Raw genomic sequence first — 17,745 nt, 5'->3', positions numbered from 1 at the left:
TGAATGCAATATTCCTGCTTCTTGGCAGAATGGGGTTGGACTGGATGGCCCAGGAGGTCTCTTCCAACTCTTGATTCTATGATTCTATGATTCTATGAAAGGAGAGGATGAAAAAGGCTTTGCAATCGTCTGTGCTGCAAATGTCTTTTTATTTTTGCTCCTTTGGGGTTCTGCCCAAAAACCGTGGACGCCAACAAGAGTTTCCATTGACTTTGACGTGACTTGGATGGAACCGGCCTTGGATAGTGCTCTTCTTTGGCTCGTACGAAGGAGTGGCGGGATCTTGTTTACGTTTTTTGGGACTCTGCTCCATGCTGTTCCTAATAAAAAGTTCGGTAGTTCTTTGGATCCATTGCAATTCAGCAGTGGTGCTGCAATGGAGAAAGAGATGTATTTACTAGGCTTGGTCAATCCATGGTTCTAAATGGTTCTAAAGTACTTACAACACTAAAGTTCTGGTGGTGAAAATTTCAGAACTCTAACAAAACTCTCAAAATTTCATAATAAATGGCAGTTCCTAATTGGTTCTGTCATTAAAATCACCAATAATGAAATAATAATTAAATTTTGAAAGTTTTGTTAGAGTTCTGAAATTTTCACCAATAGAACTTTAGTTTTGTAAGTACTTTAGAACCATTTAGAACCATGGATTGCCCAAGCCTAGTATTTACTTAGGCGATCCCTCGTTGTCCGAATAGGATTGTCTTCCAAGATCGGTGTCCTGGCGGAGGGTCCGTAGGTGACTCTGCAGCCCTATTCTCATCCCCGTTTGGCGGGGACGAGAGACAGGGCCTTCTCAGTGGTGGCCCCTCGGCTAGGGAACGCCCTTATTTATTTATTTATTTATTTATTTACAGCTTTTATATTCCACCCTTCTCGCCCCGCAGAGGACTCAGGGCGGATTACAGTGTACACATATATGGCAAACATTCAAAGCCAATTTTTGACATACAAACATATACAGACATACACAGAGGCCGCCAGGGGAGCTGTCGCTTTCATCGTCCATCTGCAACGCTGATGAAGCACTTCCGCATTCCTCGCATGCTTCCCCGCTGGAATGCTTTGCTGGAGTCTTCTTTATGGCCTCATAAATCAGTTAATTTAGCCTCCCCACTTTAAGGTGGTACCTAATTTTCCTACTTGACAGATGCAACTGTCTTCTGGGTTGCAAAGGTCGACAACAGGCTACACACAATTGGTTGGAAACCCACTCCAACCCGGGCTGGCTTCGAACTCATGACCTTTTGGTCAGAGTGATCTTAATGCAGCTGACACTCAGCCAGCTGTGCCACAATCCCTGTGCCAATGTTATATAATATATATAATATATAATTTTCTGGCCGCCAGGGGAGCTGTCGCTTTCATCATCTGCGACACTGATTTCCGCATTCCCCGCATGCTTCCCCGCTGGAATGCTTTGCTGGAGTCTTCTTTATGGCCTCATCAATCAGTTAATTTAGCCTCCCCACACTTTAAGGTGGTACCTAATTTTCATACTTGACAGATGCAACTGTCTTCCGGGTTGCAAAGGTCGACAACAGGCTACACACAATTGGTTGGAAACCCACTCCAACCCGGGCTGGCTTCGAACTCATGACCTTTTGGTCAGAGTGATCTTAATGCAGCTGACGCTCAGCCAGATGCGCCACAATCCCGGTAGGGACATTCCTAGGGACATTAGATCAGCTCCCTCCCTTTTGACTTTCCGGAAAAAGTCAGAACCTGGGTGTTCGAGCAGGCATTTGAAAAGGCAATGTAACGAACATAGGAATATGGAACAATCGGACTATGAGATCGGATTACGTTTTTAATCTTGGAGACGAAATGATTTGCTTTTATTAATGTGTCATGGTCTTAATTGATATGTAAATGCTTTTAAATGTTTTTATGATATTGTTGGCAGTGAATTGTTGCCTTCTGAACCACCTTGAGTCGCCTGCGGGCTGAGAGCGACAGTATAAAAATGTTACAAACAAACAAACAAACAAACAAACAAACAAATAAATATTGTTGATCTGCATCTTCTCCCTTCCGCAGTGAGGGCATCGGTTTCCAGATGGAAGGTGGTCCCGATCGGGGTTGGCTTGATGTGCCTTCCTCTTGGCATGTTTCTCTCTTGCGCCCTCCATTTGTGCAAATTCTACAGCACTGCTGGTCACAGCAGACCTCCAGCTGGAGAGCTCAAGAGCCAGGGCTTCCCAGTTCCCAGTGTCTATGCCAAAGTTTTTAAGGTTGGCTTTGAGCTCATCTTTCAATCTCTTTTCTTGTCCACCAACACTCCGTTTTCCGTTCTTGAGTTCGGAGTAGAGCAACTGCTTTGGGAGACGGTGGTCGGGCATCCGGACAACGTGGAGTTGATGGCAGAGGACCATCACTTCAATGCTGGTGGTCTTTGCTTCTTCATCCAGAACACTGACATTTCCCCGCTTGTCTTCCCAAGAGATTTGCAGGATTTTCCGGAGGCAACGCTGATGGAATCGTTCCAGGAGTTGCATGTAATGTCTGTTGACAGTCCACGTTTCGCAGACATAGAGCAGGGTTGGCAGGACAATCGCTTTATAAACAAGCACCTTGGTCTCCCTACGGATGTCCCGGTTCTCAAACACTCTCTGCTTCATTCGGAAGAATGCTGCACTCGCAGAGCTCAGGCGGTGTTGAATTTCAGTGTTGACTTTTGTGAAGAGGTGGCTTGAGTTGGGAATAGAGCAACTGCTTTGGGAGACGGTGATCAGGCATTTGGACAATGTGGATAGTCCAGCGAAGTTGATGGCGGAGGAGCATCGCTTCAATGCTGGTGGTCTTTGCTTCTTCTTCCATCACACTGACATTTGTCCACCTGTCTTCCCAAGAGATTTGCAGGATTTCTCCTCTCTTTTGTTGGAGCATGCAAGAAAACATGCTCTTGTGTGTCAAGTGTAAAATAAGATGCACGAAGCTGATTCGCCGAGCTATGCCCAGGGAACTGGGACAAATATCGGAGCATCCATGCTCGCCAGAAGACCGCTCATAGGAACTTCACTGAAACGAAACAACACAAGCAAATCTGACAAAGCACATCCTATGTGTTTTAGAGCGCTTTCGCAGGTCCAAATCCAAGGAGCGAAGTGAGCTCCTGCTATTAGACCCAGCTTCTGCCAACCTAGCAGTTTGAAAACACGCAAATGTGAGTAAATCAATAGGTACTGCTCCGGTGGGTAGGTAATGGTGCTCCATGCAGTCATACCAGTGGCCACATGACCTTGGAGGTGTCTATGGACAATGCTGGCTCTTTGGATTAGAAATGGAGATGAGCACCAGAGTCCCATAGTTGGACACGACTGGACTTAATGTCAAGGGGATAACCTTTACCTTTACCTTCTCCAGTCTTCGAGGACTTTGGGGGCTCTTCTCTCCAATGGATCAGGGTGTGTGTAGAGTAGGTTGGAGAAGATGTTGCACACTCTCTGCCCCGGAGTGTGGTGGAGGCTCCTTCTTTGGAGGCTTTGAAACAGAGGCTGGATGGCCATCTGTCAGGGGTGATTTGAATGCAATATTCCTGCTTCTTGGCAGAATGGGGTTGGACTGGATGATGGCCCAGGAGGTCTCTTCCAACTCTTTGATTCTATGATTCTATGATTCTATGACTGTGAGAGCTGTTCAGCAGTGGAACTCTCTGCCCTGGAGTGTGGTGGAGGCTCCTTCTTTGGAAGCTTTGAAACAGAGGCTGGATGGCCATCTGTCAGGGGTGCTTTGAATGCAATATTCCTGCTTCTTGGCAGAATGGGGTTGGACTGGATGATGGCCTAGGAGGTCTCTTCCAACTCTGTGATTCTATGATTCTATGACTGTGAGAGCTGTTCAGCAGTGGAACTCTCTGCCCTGGAGTGTGTTGGAGGCTCCTTCTTTGGAAGCTTTTAAGCAGAGGCTGGATGGCCATCTGTCAGGGGTGCTTTGAATGCAATATTCCTGCTTCTTGGCAGAATGGGGTTGGACTGGATGATGGCCTAGGAGGTCTCTTCCAACTCTGTGATTCTATGATTCTATGACTGTGAGAGCTGTTCAGCAGTGGAACTCTCTGCCCTGGAGTGTGTTGGAGGCTCCTTCTTTGGAAGCTTTTAAGCAGAGGCTGGATGGCCATCTGTCAGGGGTGCTTTGAATGCAATATTCCTGCTTCTTGGCAGAATGGGGTTGGACTGGATGATGGCCTAGGAGGTCTCTTCCAAGATTCTATGTAACTCTAGAGAACCCCACACCGAAAAGCATCGCGCTGCTTCACCAATGTGCAGAGAGTGTGTGGGGATCGGGCACATCAACGTCCTTTATGACATTTTGGCTCAGTTCCACCCTCCAGAATTGAATGTATATTGCCTCGTCGTTGCCTCCTCCCCAACCCCAAAACCTCATTACTTCAGAAAGGGAGTCGAGTTCATGGGCTGTAAATTTTAATGGGTTTTTAATATCCTAAATTATGACGCCATAAATAAGCTGTAAAATGCATATATATATATATATATTGCACAGCCAATTGCAGGAGCATCTGTAAACCATTAGTAAACACTCTGCGTTCTTTGCAAGCGGAGCGGCTTTGCCGGGAAGAGGCAAACAGGTGCACAGGGCAAGCCGGGAAGGGCAGCGAAGACACCGGAGACCGAGGTGGCCGAGACGAGCTGTTTATAGGTCACCGGCTCCTGTTGTTCTTGCAACACGACGCCCACATTTATGGGAAGGAGGAGAGGGGAAATGATATGGTTTCCTGGGAAGAGAGAGCGGGGACACTGCGAGGCTGACCTTGCCCAGCCTTTCCTGAATTCTTGCCATCGTGGGAGATTGATCCCTCCAGCCCCCAACCCTGTATTAGCCCGGATCGGTGGACGGCCTCCTCGCTCGCCAGGCTGACCTCCTTCTCAAATTCTCCGGGCATCAGGCAATCCCACTGGTTGGAGCTCATAAATGTCAAGAGGAGGCTGTGAATCTTCCTTTGCTCACATGGGAAAGTTTGCACCACTCTGGAAGCCGTGAGATCTCCATAATTCATTATCTAATTCGATAATTCACTACGTAACACAATGTTGCACCTCGGAATAGATTCACCTTGCTAAAATCACCAGAACTGCACACAGGCTGAAGTTTTTGTGGTTTATTAAAAAGGAAAGGATGGAAAGTTTAAAAAGCAAATAATGCTCCAAAGATCATAGCACTGTAAAGCAGAATTCCCAAATGGCACCAACGCAACGAAGAACATGGACATAGGAAAACGAGCACAAGCTGCTTGGTTGAGTGAGAAGTTGCTCTGACAAAGGTTTGCTTTTCAAACACACTGCAATACATGAAATCATTCCTTTGGCCTCTGGCCTCCTTCTTGTTGGCTATTCTCACACTCCTTCGAACTCTGAATTCCAAACGGTCAGCCCGATCTAAGATTTCCATTTCATCAAGGTCAGGGTGCTCGTTAGTGTCGTTAGCCTGGTTGCCTTCCTGCCTACCATCAGGCTGAGAACTGTCCTCCTTTTCCGAGTCAATTTGCACCTAGAATCATAGAATCCTGGAGTTGGAAGAGACCTCATGGGCCATCCTGTCCAACCCCCCTGCCAAGAAGCAGGAATATTGTATTTAAACAGATGGCCATCCAGCCTCTGTTTAAAAGCTTCCAAAGAAGGAGCCTCCACCACACTCCGGGGCAGAGAGTTCCACTGCTGAACGGCTCTCACAGTCAGGAAGTTCTTCCTAATGTTCAGATGGAATCTCCTCTCTTGTAGTTTGAAGCCATTGTTCCCTTGCGTCCTAGTCTCCAAGGAAGCAGAAAACAAGCTTGCTCCCTCCTCCCTGTGACTTCCTCTCACATATTTATCCATGGCTATCATATCTCCTCTCAGCCTTCTCTTCTTCAGGCTAAACATGCCCAGTTCCCTAAGCCGCTCCTCATAGGGCTTGTTCTCCAGACCCTTGATCCTTTGAGTCTCCCTCCCCTGGACACATTCCAGCTTGTCAATATCTCTCTTGAATTGTGGTGCCCAGAATTGGACACAATATTCCAGGTGTGGTCTAACCAAAGCAGAATAGAGCATGGGGAGCATGACTTCCCTAGATCTAGACACTAGGCTCCTATTGATGCAGGCTTCAATGCTTCTTGTAGGTCAGGGCACGGTCCAGAGTGACTTCTCCCAGGGATTTGGGTGCGCTGCAATGCTCCCGTGGGATTCCTTCCCAGGTAATAATCCTCAGAGCTCAGGATGCTTGTCTGTTCTTAAGGTGAAAGGCACATGTCTGTGTTTTAGATGTTAAAAAGCATGGGAGACAGATCCCATGTTGCACCTCAGAATAGATTCACCTTACTAAAATCACCAGAACTGCACACAGACTGAAGTTTTTGTAGTTTATTAAAAAGGAAAGGATGGAAAGTTTAAAAAGCAAATGATGTTCCAAAGATCAGTAAAACCTAGCACTGTGAAGCAGAATTCCCAAATGGCACCAATGAAACAAAGAACATGACAAAATCCCAAGACCATGCACACAGGAAAACGAGCACAAGCTGCTTGGTTGAGCGAGAAGTTGCTCTGACAAAGGTTTGTTTCCAAACACACTGCTTAATACCCTTTGCAGTAAATGAAAGCATTTCTTTGGCCTTTGACCTCCTTCTTGTTGACTATTCTCACACTCCTTCGAACTCTGAATTCCAAACGGTTAGCCCGATCTAACCGTTAGCTGGGGTGAAAATTGCTGGAAGAAACGTTAACAACCTCAGATATGCAGATGACACCACTCTGATGGCCGAAAGCGAAGAGGGGCCGAGGAGCCTTCTAATCAAGGTGAAAGAAGAAAGCGCAAAAGACGGGTTGCAGCTAAACTTCAAAAAAAACCAAGATTATGGCAACAAGAATGATTGACAACTGGGAAATAGAGGGAGAAAAGGTGGAGGCCGTGACAGGGTTTGTATCTCTAGGCGCAAAGATGAGTGCAGACGCAGACTGAGGCCAGGAAATCAAAAGACCCTTCTTGGGAGGAGAGCAATGTCCAGTCTCGATAAAATAGTCAAGAGTAGAGACATCGCACTGGCAACAAAGATCCACATAGTCAAAGCCATGGTATTCCCTGTAGTCACCTACGGATGTGAGAGCTGGACCTTAGGGAAGGCTGAGCGAAGGAAGATCGATGCTTTTGAGCTGTGGTGCTGGAGGAAAGTTCTGAGAGTGCCTTGGACTGCGAGAAGATCCAACCAGTCCATCCTCCAGGAAATAAAGCCCGGCTGCTCACTGGAGGGAAGGAGACGAGAGGGAAAGCGGAAGTCCTTTGAATGCCACATCATGAGGAGACAGCAAAGCCTAGAGAAGACAATGATGCTGGGGAAAGTGGAAGGCAAAAGGAAGAGGGGCCGACCAAGGGCAAGATGGATGGACGGCATCCTTGAAGGGACTGGACTGACCTTGAAGGAGTTGGGGGTGGTGACGGCCGACAGGGAGCTCTGGTGTGGGCTGGTCCATGAGGTCACGAAGAGTCGGAGACGACTGAACGAATGAACAACAACAACAGCCCGATCTAACACAGTGAAGACATCTGCCCTTGTGCTGTGCTATTCTGCTGCTGAGTGTGTGTGCCCAGTGTGGAACACATCTCACCACACTAAAACAGTGGATGTGGCTCTTAATGAGACATGCTGCATTATCACGGGGTGTATCTGCCCTCCACCACTGGAGATATTACACTCTTTAGCCGGTATTGCACCACCTGACATCCACCGGGAAGTTGCAGCCAATAGTGAAAGGACCAAGGCAGAGACATCTCCAGCTCATCCCCTGTTTGGGTATCAGCCAGCACGTCAATGACTTATATCAAGAAAGAGTTTTCTAAGATTTACAGAGACACTCGCTGGAACACCCCAGCAAGTGAGAGTCCAAAAGTGGCAGGCTCAAACCCAGAGCCTCAACCAATGGCTGATACCAAATGAGAGACTCCCCCCTGGGCACACAGAAGACGGGGCAACTTGGAAGGCTCTGAACAGACTGCGCTCTGGCACCACGAGATGCAGAGCCAACCACAAAGTGGGATCCTCGACATGCGAGTGTGGAGGAGAGCCAACCACTGACCACCTGCTGCAATGCAACCTGAGCCCTGCCACATGCACAAGGGAGGACCTTCTTGCGGCAACACCAGAAGCACTCCAAGTGGCCAGATACTGGTCAAAGGACATTTAGTCAACTACCAAGTTTGCAAACTTTGTGTTTTTTTTATCTGTTTGTTTGTTTTGTTCTGTTAGAAATGTAATATAATGGTCTGGTTTCCCCTGACATGATAAATTAAATAGTCTGATCTAAGATTCCCGTGTCATCAAGGTCAGGCTGCTAGTTAGTGTCAGCCTGATTGCTTTCCTGCTTACTATCAGGCTGAGAACTCTCCTCCTTTTCTGAGTCAATTTGCACCTAGAATCATAGAATCAAAGAGTTGGAAGAGACCTCCTGGGCCAACATCCAGTCCAACCCCATTCTGCCAAGAAGCAGGAATATTGCATTCAAATCACCCCTGACAGATGGCCATCCAGCCCCTGTTTCAAAGCTTCCAAAGAAGGAGCCTCCACCACACTCCGGGGCAGAGAGTTCCACTGCTGAACAGCTCTCACAGTCATAGAATCATAGAATCAAAGAGTTGGAAGAGACCTCCTGGGCCATCATCCAGTCCAACCCCATTTTGCCAAGAAGCAGAAATATTGCATTCAAATCACCCCTGACAGATGGTCATCCAGCCTCTGTTTCAAAGCTTCCAAAGAAGGAGCCTCCACCACATTCCGGGGCAGAGAGTTCCACTGCTGAACGGCTCCCGACCCACAGGTTGAGGAACACTGTCTTAGGAGTTATAAAGCCCACCATTTGCAAAGCCTGGCTGTGGGCTGGTGAATGTCGGCAGGCAGGAAAAGCGCCCCAAAGGCAAGGGCAGCCTGGGCTCATCCCTTGCCGTCACCTGTCCTCCTCCTGTCAGGAAATAAGTCTGGAAAAAAGAGGACAAAGCAGCCGCCCACCTGCCCGAGGGACTCTCCGGCAGGGAGAGCCGGCAGGCAGCGTGTCCAAGCAAGCAGGCTCCGGCCAAAGGAAGGGGCCACATGACAGAAGATGGATCAGCAAAGGAACCTTTTGAAGGCCCGATAAGATCTGTCTCCCTCTTCTCTTTGGTCTCCTTCTCTCACACATCAGCGGATGAGATATAACCCCTGCCATGGGGCGGAAGGAGGAGGAGGGGGAGGCATTGGGGGCCAACCTGGCTTCACCGTGCAGCTCTTTCTGATTCATCTCTGCATAACATCCATCATTTTTGGTGCCCCCAAAATAAGAAAATCTGTGAAAGAGGAAGTCACAGGGAGGAGGGAGCAAACTTTCTTTCTGCTGTCCTGGAAACTAGGACGCAATGGAGCCATGGCTTCAAACTACAAGAGAGGAGATTCCATCTGAACATGAGGAAGAACTTCGTAACTGTGAGAGCTGTTCAACAGTGGAACTCTCTGCCCCGGAGTGTGGTGGAGGCTCCTTCTTTGGAGGCTTTGAAACAGAGGCTGGATGGCCATCTGTTGAGGGTGCTTTGAACGCGATTGTCCTGCTTCTTGACAGAAAGGGGTTGGACTGGATGGCCGAAGAGGTCTCTTCCAACACCTTCTCCAAGTCTCCTATGCTACTTGTTACAAGAACAGACAAGAATCCCAAGCTCTGAAGATCACCTGGGAAGGAATCCCACTGGAGCCTTGCAGCGCACGCAAATACCTGGGAGTCACTCTGGACCGTGCTCTGACCTACAAGAAGCACTGCCTGAACATCAAGCAAAAAGTGGGCGCTAGAAACAATATCATACGAAAGCTGACTGGCACAACCTGGGGATCACAACCAGACACAGTGAAGACATCTGCCCTTGTGTTATGCTTCTCTGCTGCTGAGTAGAGAAGTGGAACACATCTCACCACACTAAAACAGTGGATGTGGCACTTAATGAGACATGCTGCATTATCACGGGGCGCCTGCGCCCTACACCACTGGAGAAATTACACTGCTTAGCCGGTATTGCACCACCTGACATCTGCTGGGAAGTAGCAGCCAATAGTGAAAGGACCAAGGCAGAGACATCTCCAGCTCATCCCCTGTTTGGGTATCAGCCAGCACGTCAACGACTTAAATCAAGAAATAGTTTTCTAAGATCTACAGAGACACTCGCTGGAACACCTCAGCAAGCGAGAGTCCAAAAGTGGCAGGCTCAAACCCACAACCTCAACCAATGGCTGATACCAAATGAGAGACTCCCCCCTGGGCACACAGAGGACTGGGCGACCTGGAAGGCGCTGAACAGACTGCGCTCTGGCACCACGAGATGCAGAGCCAACCCCAAGAAATGGGGCCACAAAGTGGAGTCCACGACATGCAAGTGTGGAGAAGAGCAAACCACTGACCACCTGCTGCAAAGCAACCTGCGCCCTACCACATGCACAAGGGAGGACCTTCTTGCGGCAACACCAGAAGCACTCCAAGGGGCCAGATACTGGTCAAAGGACATTTAATCCACTACCAAACTCACAATTTTTGTATTTTGCCTGTTTGTTTGCTTTGTTCTGTTAGAAATGTAATATAATTGACCGGTTGCCCTGACACGACAAATAACCATAAGACAGCTTGCATTCTCTGATTAATCTCTTTTGGGGTGACACCTTCTGCTGTGAAGAATTCAATGACTGCATGTTGCTTAAGTCGCATTGACTGGAGATTCCATCTGAACATGAGGAAGAACTTCCTGAGTGTGAGAGCCGTTCAGCAGTGGAACTCTCTGCCCCGGAGTGTGGTGGAGGCTCCTTCTTTGGAAGCTTTTAAACAGAGGCTGGATGGCCATCTGTCGGGGGTGCTTTGAATGCAATATTCCTGCTTCTTGGCAGAATGGGGTTGGACTGGATGGCCCAGGAGGTCTCTTCCAACTCTTGGATTCTATGATTCTATGACCGACTGTCTGTGCAAGGTTCCATACTTCGTGCTTTAACAACACAACCATTCAATGCTAAGGCTTCCTGACAAAATGGAACTGTAGAGGAGAGTCTACTGAACAAGCCTTGCCACATACCAGTACTGCCATCTGTTGAGGCGTTATGAAGGTGGAGGCATTACTTTTCATTCAACCCTTGTACAGCAACTGGCATATGCTGAGAACCACGGGGTAAAAAAGAGATTGAACCCTTTTAAGCAGCTGAAAAATGGGGTGACATAGGATTAATGGTGAAAGTCAACTGCCACATTAGGACCACTGGAGGGGATGTGATAGCCATGTATAAATATGTGAGAGGAAGCCACAGGGAGGAGGAGGGAGCAAGCTTGTTTTCTGCTTCCCTGGAGACTAGGACACAAGGGAACAATGGCTTCAAACTACAAGAGAGGAGATTCCATCTGAACATGAGGAAGAACTTCCTGACTGTGAGAGCCATTCAGCAGTGGAACTCTCTGCCCCAGAGTGTGGTGGAGGCTCCTTCTTTGGAAGCTTTTAAGCAGAGGCTGGATGGCCATTTGTCAGGGGTGATTTGAATGCAATATTCCTGCTTCTTGGCAGAATGGGGTTGGACTGGATGGCCCATGAGGTCTCTTCCAACTCTTTGATTCTATGATTCTATGATTCTATGATGTTGCAAAAGTGGACTACAATTCCCAGCCACTCAGGTTGAAACAGTCTAGCCCTGGATTACTCTGATGGAACTTGGAGTCCAGAAGACTAGAGGGTATCCCTACCTCATGGTGAAGCCCTCTAGATGTTGTCTAACTATGAGGGTTGAATGAAAAGTAATGCTTCCACCTTCGTAACTCCTCAACAGATGGCAGTATTGGTATGCAGCCTTCTGCAGTCAGAATGGAACTGTAGAGGAGAGTCTGCTGAACAAGCCAGTACCTGCTGACTTGTTGAGCATTGACTGACCGTCTGCGCAGGCTTCCATACTTTGCACTTTAGCAATACAGCCATTCAATGCTAAGGTTTCCCGCCAGAATGGTAGAGGAGAGTCTGCTGAACAAGCCAGTCCTTGCCGCATACCAGTACTGACATCTGTTGAGGAGTTATGAAGGTGGAGGCATTACTTTCCATTCAACCCTCGTATGTACTGAACAGGCAAACCAAAACTCAACTTGGCAACAAAGAGCAATGCCAACTCCAGGGAATATTCCCTTCCATTTACACAAGGTCCTTTCTCTCCACATTTTTCTGCCTCGACACAGAGAAAAACAGGTCCATCTCCGACCACAAAGCGAGTTGCCGATATCTCTCCAGACAACAGGAAGCAGATGCGAGAGGAGATTGTCTTGGTCTGCTTCTCGCGGCAGAAGCCCGGAGCTTGGCTACTGCTTCCTGGAGTGTGGTGGGCGGGTGACCCTTCTGGAAACGGGGTCCTCCCCAGGACACAAACGGAAAGGATGCTCATAATTCATCATCAACGGCAACTCTTGAGATCTTCCGCCTTGACTAATCCACATTATCCTCTCCGTGGAGGATGCCGAGGCCAGTTGGAGAAACACTGATAACGACGACAACTTTTCATCTTTCCCTCTCTGTGTGATACACAAACATTGACATTTCCAGACCGGTACGACTGCCCCGAGACTCATTCCAGTTGGTGATATGAGTCAACTTTCCCCAGAAAATCGGGCCTCCTATGTTCAACCAATCCTTTAACCATTTGGTTTCTAAATCAATTTTGGTCGTGTCAGAAGAGACTTGAGAAACTGCAAGTGGCTCCTGGTGTGAGAGAATTGGCCATCTGCAAGGACGTTGCCCAGGAGACGTTGCCCAGATGTTTTGATGTTTGGCCATCCTTGTGGGAGGCTTCTCACATTGCACCATTGCACCAACCAGGTCAATGTTTTGATGCTTGACCATCCTTGTGGGAGGCTTCTCTCATGTCCCCGCATGGGGAGCTGGAGTTGACAGAGGGAGCTCATCAGTGCTCTCCCCAGATTCGAACCTTCAGTCCTGCTGGCACAAGGGTTTAACCCATTGCACCATCCGGGTTGATGTTTTGATTTTTGACCATCCTTGTGGGAGGCTTCTCTCATGTCCCCGCATGGGGAGCTGGAGCTGACAGAGGGAGCTCATCAGCACTCTCCCCTGATTCGAACCTTCAGTCCTGCTGGCACAAGGGTTTAACCCATTTCATCACTCAGGTCGATGTTTTGATGTTTGACCATCCTTGTGGGAGGCTTCTCTCATGTCCCCGCATGGGGAGCTGGAGCTGACAGAGGGAGCTCATCCACGCTCTCCCCAGATTTGAACCTTTGACCTGTCGGTCTTCAGTCCTGCCGGCACAAGGGTTTAACCCATTGCACCACCCGGGTTGATGTTTTGATGTTTGGCCAGCCTTGCGGGAGGCTTCTTCCATGTCTCCACATGGGGAGCTGGAGCTGGCAGAGGGAGCTCATCAGCACTCTTCCCAGATTCGAACCTTTGACCTGTTGGTCTTCAGTCCTGCCGGTACAAGGGTTTAACCCAATGCACCACCCGGGTCGATGTTTTGATGTTTGACCATCCTTGTGGGAGGCTTCTCTCATGTCCCCGCATGGGGAGCTGGAGCTGACAGAGGGAGCTCATCCACGCTCTCCCCAGATTTGAACCTTTGACCTGTCGGTCTTCAGTCCTGCCGGCACAAGGGTTTAACCCATTGCACCACCCGGGTCGATGTTTTGATGTTTGACCACCCTTGTGGGAGGTTTCTCATATGTCACTGCATGGGGAGCTGGAGCTGACAGAGGGAGCTCATCAGCGCTCTCCCCAGATTCGAACCTTTGACCTGTCGGTCTTCAGTCCTGCTGGCACAAGGGTTTAACCCATTGCACCAACCAGGTCAATGTTTTGATGTTTGACCATCCTTGTAGGAGGTTTCTCCCATGTCTCCACATGGGGAGCTGGAGCTGACAGAGGGAGCTCATCCATGCTCTCCCCAAATTAGAAAAAAAATGGTCTTGCATGTTATTTTACCTTTTTAAAATTTTGTACTTTGATGCACTATAAATTATTCAGCCTCACAAATAAAATAAAACCGATGCCGTTCAATAAACTTCCACTGATTAATCTGCTAATGAAACCAAGGGGCAAGTCCATGTTGTGATCCACTGGATGTGCTCTGTATCTGTAATTGGTTAAATGGATGAACCCAGAGGGTGCTCACTAATGCTTCCTCTTCATCCTGGAAAGAAGTGACAAGTGGAGTGCCGCAAGCAGGGTTCCGTCCTGGGCCCGGTCCTGATCAGGATCTTCATTCATGACTTAGATGAAGGACGAGAAGGCAGGATCATCAAGTTTGCAGACGGGACCAAATTGGGAGGGAGAGCCAAGACTCCAGAGGACAGGAGCAGGATTCAAAGGGATCTTGACAGATTAGAGAGATGATGGGACAAAACTAACACAATGAAGTTCAAGAGGGACACATGCAAGATACTCCACTTTGGCAGGAAAAACGAAATGCAAACATACAGAATGGGGGACGATAATGCCTGGCTCGAGAGCAGTACGTGTGAAAAAGATCTTGGAGTCCTCGTGGACAACAAGTTAAACATGAGCCAGGAATGTGATGTGGCGGCAAAAAAAGCCAATGGGATTTTGTCCTGCATCAAGAGGAGCCTAGTGTCTAGATCTAGGGAAGTCATAGAATCATAGAATCATAGAATCAAAGAGTTGGAAGAGACCTCCTGGGCCATCATCCAGTCCAACCCCATTCTGCCAAGAAGCAGGAATATTGCATTCAAAGCACCCCTGACAGATGGCCATCCAGCCTCTGCTTAAAAACTTCCAAAGAAGGAGCCTCCACCACACTCCGGGGCAGAGAGTTCCACTGCTGAACGGCTCTCACAGTCATAGAATCATAGAACCAAAGAGTTGGAAGAGACCTCCTGGGCCATCATCCAGTCCAACCCCATTCTGCCAAGAAGCAGGAATATTATAAGTTCTTCCTCATGTTCAGATGGAATCTCCTCTCTTGTAGTTTGAAGCCATTGTTCCATTGTGTCCTAGTCTCCAAGGAAGCAGAAAACAAGGTTGCTCCCTCCTCCCCCCTGTGTCCTTTAAAACAAGGCTTATCTTGAAGCAGAAGGGAACAAGATGGCTTCTTGCTTCCCCAACTTCTGTGGGAGCACCTGCTCCCCATGCTCTATTCCACCTTGGTTAGACCACACCTGGAATACTGTGTCCAATTCTGGGCACCACAATTCAAGAGAGATGTTGACAAGCTGGAATGTGTCCAGAGGAGGGTGACTCAAATGATCAAGGGTCTGGAGAACAAGCCCTATGAGGAGCGGCTGAAGGAGCTGGGCATGTTTAGCCTGAAGAAGAGAAGGCTGAGAGGAGATATAATAGCCATGGATAAATATATGAGAGGAAGCCACAGGGAGGAGGGAGCAAGCTTGTTTTCTGCTTCCCTGGAGACTAGGACGCAATGGAACAATGGCTTCAAACTACAAGAGAGGAGATTCCATCTGAACACGAGGAAGAACTTCCTGACTGTGAGAGCCGTTCAGCAGTGGAACTCTCTGCCCCGGAGGGAGTGTGGTGGAGGCTCCTTCTTTGGAAGCTTTGAAACAGAGGCAGGATGGCCATCTGTCGGGGGTGATTTGAATGCAATATTCCTGCTTCTTGGCAGAATGGGGTTGGACTGGATGGCCCAGGAGGTCTCTTCCAACTCTTGGATTCTAGGATTCTATGATTCTAAGGCAGGCAGGCAGGCAGGGAAACCTCTCCGAGGGAAAGATTTGGCAGAGCCCAAGGGCAGCACCTGAGTGTCCCAGACGCCCCTGAGGAGGCTCCAGCTTCTCGGAGGGATTAGTTGCGCTCAGGAGAACTGGGAGCATTAATTGCCCGGCACATGGCCGCTCCAATGTGTGCACCTGCGTGCACCTCCTTCTTTCGGCTGGCACCGTCTTCCAAGCATGTGAATTGCCAGACAGAAAAGTCGTGTCTTGGCCAAAGAAAAGAGTTCTCTTCCCATTCTCCACCTTTAAAAAAATGCACCAGGTCAACATATTCTTTAAAGATGGGGTGCTGTTTATATGTGTATATATGTGTATATGTGTGTATTTATATGTGTATATGTGTATATCAAGTTTGCAGATGGGACCAAATTTGGAGGGAAATGAAATACTTACTTACTTACTAGCCGTCCCCTGCCACGCGTTGCTGTGGCACAGTCTGTATATATGTGTTTTGTGTGTATATATGTGTTTAAATATTTGTGTATCTGTGTATATGTGTGTGCGTGTGTGGGGGTTTATATATGTGTGTGTGAAGATGTGTGTATATATTTGTGTTTATATGTGTATATTTATATTGTGTATAAGTGTGTGCTTGTCTATATGCAAATTTGTGTTTATATATGTGTGCATGTGTATATGTATATATGTGTGCGCGAAGATGTGTATATATATGTGTGTGTGAAGATGTGTGTATATATTTGTGTTTATGTGTATATGTATATTGTGTATAAGTGTGTGCTTGTCTATATGCAAATTTGTGTTTATATATGTGTGCATGTGTATATGTATATATGTGTGTACAAAGATGTGTATATATATATATATATGTGTGCATATGTGTGTGTGAAGATGTGTGTATATATTTGTGTTTATATGTGTATATTTATATTGTGTATATGTGTGTGCTTGTCTATATGCAAATTTGTGTTTATATATGCATGCATGTGTATATGTATATATGTGTGTAAAAAGATGTGTATATATATATATATATATATATATTTGTGTGTGCATATGTGTGTGTGTGAAGAAGTGTGTATATATTTGTGTTTATATGCGTACATTTATATTGTGTATAAGTGCGTGCTTGTCTATATGCAAATTTGTGTTTATATATGTGTGCATGTGTATATGTATATATGTGTGTACAAAGATGTGTATATATATGTGTGTGTGCATATGTGTGTGTGAAGATGTGTGTATATATTTGTGTTTATATGTGTATATGTATATTGTGTATGTGTGTGCTTATCTATATGCAAATTTGTGTTTATATATGCGTGCATGTGTATATGTATATATGTGTGTACAAAGATGTGTATATATATATGTCTGTGCATATGTGTGTGTGAAGATGTGTGTGTATATTTGTGTTTATATGTGTATATTTATATTGTGTATAAGTGTGTGCTTGTCTATATGCAAATATATGTTTATATATGTGTGCCTGTGTATATGTATATATGTGTGTGCGAAGATGTGTATCTATATGTGAGTGCATATGTGTGTGTGAAGACGTGTGTATATATTTGTGTTTATATGCGTATATGTATATTGTGTATGTGTGTGCTTATCTATATGCAAATTTGTGTTTATATATGCGTGCATGTGTATATGTATATATGTGTGTACAAAGATGTGTATATATGTGTGTGTGTGCATATGTGTGTGTGAAGATGTGTGTATATATTTGTGTTTATATGTGTATATTTATATTTTGTATAAGTGTGTGCTTGTCTATATGCAAATCTAGGGCTCTTTGATTGTAGGTGAACTATAAATCCCAGCAACTACAACTCCTGAATGACAAAATCATAATTTTTGGAGTGATGGTCACTCCTTGTGTAGTGAGATGTTTTGTTGCCAAATTTGGTGTGATTTCGTTCATTGGTTCTTTTGTTTTTAAGGTACTCATTATGCACAGAGCATCTATCTATCTATCTATCTATCTATCTATCTATCTATCTATCTATCTATCTATCTATCTATCTATCTTCAAGATAGTATTTGAAACCCTGGTGTAACCAAGACC

General features: G+C 46.8%; 1 protein-coding gene across 1 annotated transcript in view; it reads left to right on the top strand.

The window, feature by feature from the left end:
* The window catches only part of LOC137098007 (cAMP-dependent protein kinase type I-beta regulatory subunit-like), a 224,657-nt gene that overhangs the window by 196,603 nt on the left and 10,309 nt on the right, over positions 1-17,745 (top strand). The gene's annotated exons all lie outside the window — the stretch shown is intronic.

The sequence above is a fragment of the Anolis sagrei genome, chromosome X (genome assembly GCF_037176765.1).
Source record: "Anolis sagrei isolate rAnoSag1 chromosome X, rAnoSag1.mat, whole genome shotgun sequence".
NCBI lineage: Eukaryota > Metazoa > Chordata > Lepidosauria > Squamata > Dactyloidae > Anolis > Anolis sagrei.
This window is presented reverse-complemented; position numbering and strand designations above follow the sequence as displayed.